Source organism: Coturnix japonica, chromosome 1 (assembly GCF_001577835.2).
Source record: "Coturnix japonica isolate 7356 chromosome 1, Coturnix japonica 2.1, whole genome shotgun sequence".
NCBI classification, from domain to species: Eukaryota; Metazoa; Chordata; class Aves; order Galliformes; family Phasianidae; genus Coturnix; species Coturnix japonica.
The window spans coordinates 96,812,167-96,816,760 of NC_029516.1; positions in this window are offsets into that span (position 1 = coordinate 96,812,167).

The window sequence follows — 4,594 nt, forward strand, 5'->3', positions numbered from 1 at the left end:
GCAGCTTCTGATCTCTTTGTGGCACAGGGAGGGGGTGTGGTAGCTTGCAGATGTTGAAAGAGTTGAATGCTTCACACATGCAGGTATGTTCAGAACACAGCTAAGGACCTCAGTAGATCACTACAGTGGTCAGTTTATGGTAAGAAAATCAGGTAGCAGTGATATCCATGCAATATGTATTTTTCATGTAAATCAGCATTCTAATGAGACTTAGAAATTATTTCTGACTTACATCAGTTCAGCAATTTTGTGAGTTCTAAAGATTATTCTGTAATTCTGTGAAAACTTTGGCAAAAAAAAGCTTTACCAAGAATGGCTGATAGGAAGTTGCAGTCAGGTAGGTGTTAGTCTCCTCTCCCAGGTAACAGCAATAGGAAGAGAGGGAATGGCCTCAAATTGCACCATGAAAGGTTCAGGTTGTGTATTAGGAAATGTTTCTTCTCAGAAGGAGTAGTGAGGCAGTGGCACATGCTGTCCAGGGAGGTGGTGAAGTATTTTTTTAGGATCCAAACTTTGCAGTGTGTAGAAGTAGGTAAGGACATATGTCCCTGTGTACACCAATCCTAGTATGAAGTTGTTGGGAATCACTAGTCCATTTCAGTCATTAGGTTTTCCTGAAGAAAACAATCATCCTAAACAATCATCCTAAGCAAAAGCTTTGGATAGAAATATAGCATCGCAGAAATGATGAACTTCTGAACTTTCTAATTAAAAAGAAAAACAAAATATTCAGCTAAATGAAAGACTGAGCAATAGTACTATACACATGGTAGTATAACATTTAATGTACTTTTGTTCACTTCCTTCTTTAGAACAGTCTTGTTCTGCAATGAGCTGTATTTCTCCTTTCTACTTTAATGTAAGTTTAATTTCCATTGCTCTACTTGAAAGTTAAGAACAGAGTAGATGTGATTTTGGTGCAGTATGCTTAGCTGTAGAGTACTGAACTGCAGTAGAAAATGTCATGACGTAAATCTGATATGAATCACCAAAACCACACAACCACTCTGTGGTCAGCCCTTCTGGTTATGTAAACACAACTATGGTGATTTACCTCAACTGAGGACTCATAGGATGGATAACCAAAAAGAAACACTGTGGTCATCCCAGACTTCCTTGCCCACAAGTTAAGACTGTTCTGCCCATTTGGAGGGCAAAAAGCCTCCTAGTCTGGTGGCTGTTCATCTCTGTTCATCTGAATTAAAACAGAGTCTAAAATTTCATGGTTTCATGGCCTAGTGAAAGTGGTAGAGAACTATGCCCTGTATACACTAAGAACATGGGCACACCCTTCAAGAAAATCTTCCATCCCAGTCACTATATAATTCTGAAAAAATAGCAATGGAAAGTGAATATATATATATATATATATTTAATATATATTTACAGAGAAATATGACATATTTATATTTCTTTTTTCTTATGAGTTGCAAGTGAGCGTAAGATCATTTTTAAACTCACTTTGTCTGAACTTGTACAGCAGACATGAATGAGTGCATATTTCAGCTCATGGACCATTTCCGAACTATTTGCTTTTGATTTGGTTTCTATATTTCATTGTTTTTTTGGTGTTGTTTTTTTTTTTTCTTTGTGTGTGTGTGTGTGTGAAAGTAGGTGATTGGCGACACATCATTTCACTCCTGCTGCTTCTCTGCCATGACAGGGAAGAAATGAACTCCTAGCAACTGAAGGCTGACCATGCCAGATCCACCAACCCTCTCAGGTGTTTCCTTTCATCACCCAAAATAATGCCAGTGTTTATGGAAAACCAAGAATTAGACAGATTAGCATAGTGGTCTTCAGAAAAATGTGGTTCTCCAGTTTTCTGAGGGCCAATAACCATTAGACTTTAAACGTACCAGTAGGGAGATACAGAACAGAAAGACAGAGTGAAAAATACAACCGTAAAACAGCACCAAATACTCATGCACAGCTGCAGTCACTGGTATGATTGACTACTTACCACTTCCATAGGATACCAGGTCAAAAAATAAATATCTCGCCAATTTTCTGAGATGACTCAAAGGAATGGGAAAGGTGAATGCAAGTTTTATACTTCCACAAACATTCATGATGACTTCTGAATATGTTTGCTTAGTGTTAGCTTGATGACAGCCTGATCTTGAAAGAGAACATGTAAGACGCTGTGATGAGTCTATCAAATCCATAATGAGGAAAAGCTTATAAAAAGCAGTGTCTAGCTTTTGCATATATACAGTTTGGCTGAGAAGCAGTCATGTTCTGATCACCCCTGTGTTTCTGGGATTACATAAATAATAGCATGCTTCCCTCACTTGGCTGCTCAGCCTTCAGCAGAGACTTTCTGCAAATATTAGATTACCAGAGCAGAGCCCTTTCAATGCGGTTGGTACTAGTTGAACATCCTGTACCTAAATGTCTTGAAAGAGTTTTTTTGGAGCATTTCCAGGATGTCATATATTCTTTTAGCAGAGACTGTTCAGATCTGTCCTGTCCTGTTAGCACACAACAAAACAATATCATTCCACCAGTAGCACAGCTTACATATGCTTTTTGCATCTCTTCTTAATGATAAATTCTACAGTGGTTACTGTGCACCTTATCGTACCACATGAATGTTAAATTAATTCCTTCTTTACTATCCCCTGTAAATGTTTATCTGGACAAAATGTGACATAGTGACTGACGTTAGCAGGATTGGGAAGAGGAAAACATTTTAGGACATGGGATTTATGACTCTGACAGACATGTGGCTGCAAATATTTTTCAGGGGGGCTAAGATTGTGATGTTCTCTCTATCTGCTCTACTGCTTTGCTCACAGCCAGTATCCTCAGGGTCAACAGCAGAACAGAACAGAATGTGGCATCACCATGGGACCAGCTGAGATTCAAATATGTGGAATACCAGAACCAGCTCATGGAGTAACTACATTGGTGATAAGATCCTGGTCTGTGGAGACACAAGATGTCTGTTCTGTTTTCCTGACTTTCACACTTGGGAAAAGTGTCTGATGGGAGAAGCAACACAAAGACATATTCAACCATGATAACTATTATATCTGCTCTTCCTTGGGAACATACTAGTTTTGAATTAAAATACAGCCAGTGCAATTTCTTATGTGTTAAGGACTGAGATATCTGAGGAAAAGAGCCAAAAGGGGTCAATTGACTCCAGTATTGTTAATAGCTTTTGCACTACATCTCCCATAGACCTATTTCAAGGTCTTTTCCTTTCTTCTTCTTGTATTAAGCTCCTAGTTAACTGGTGCTGGTTAGGATGATAATTTATTTATTTTTTCTTTACAACAGTGGTATGTACTCAAGTCACAAGCACAGTAAGATTTCAGTTAACAACCGTTGTTAAACAACAATTTTCAAGTTAGGGAACAGTTATTCATTCCTTACACGCTGAAATTGGTAAAGTGGTCTGTGAAATGTACCCTACACTGTGCTCCAAAATAAGAAATATCTCAAAATAAATATCAAAGTCCAAGATCTGGAATGAATTAAATGAATCATGCAAAATGGGCAATCTTGCTAGTTATTGGGAAAAAACAGATTGTTATTTTCAGAAGAAAGTATCACAAATGTTACCCTTACGGTAGGCAAAGTCTGGAAAGGAAATAGTAGCCTGTGAAAGATGCCTGCTGCAAGTCAGGATAGTTTCCATTGTAAAGATGTAGCTGTTTTCCTACCTGAAACAGACGTTTAGGCAAAGCTCATTTTCCCAATTGTGTCTAACTAATTCCTGCAACAGGGTCACACTCTCATTTCAGTCCTAAAGAATGACAGAATCATGGAATGGCCTGTGTTGAAAGGGACCACAATGGAAGGACCATTAAACACTCAGAAGAGGTCAGAATGGTGAATAAGAGTAATTCTTAGTTAGTTGCTCCCTCCGTCACTCCTCTGCTCTCTTCTGTGAAATCATTTTGAGAGGTTCTTTTCTGCACTCTAACTGCCTAGAAAGAGCAGTGAATAATAAATGACATCCCTACCAACTCTGCAAGGACATGAAGCATTGATAACTTTCATATTCATATTAGCAAAATCACATTCATATTGTTATAGTTTATGACTGTCAAAAAATAAACACCAAGTGACAGGCAAGAAAGAGAGGAATGGCTAAACAACCCCTCTAAACATTTAATGCTTCGGAACTGAGACTTACTTTCCTCTTCAAATCAGCTGCATCTAAATGTAAAGCATAATTTTTATACCATATACCATAGCTGATCATTTCTCATTCAACTGCAGTGCTTGAAATCTAGAATGGAGACTCTAAATGTTTTTTCTGGGGTAATAAGACATTTACAAGTAGTGGTCTAGGCAGAAATGACTGAATATTTCAGTTGATACTTTAAGAAAATGGAGTTGGCTGCAAAGCATCTACCTATGAAGCACTGATAGCCTGATCCTGAAAACTGCACTCATACAAAACTTGTAGACCTAGGAAAATCTTTAGTTTTGAGAGAAAATACCAGCTGAATTTATTCCCTGATAGACTTCTGCAGATCCCTAGTTCTACAGAAAAAGAAAAACTGTCTACACACGGAGGAGTTACTCCTGCACATTTAACAGCCCTAAGTAACTCAGGCTGGAGCAACAGTACACA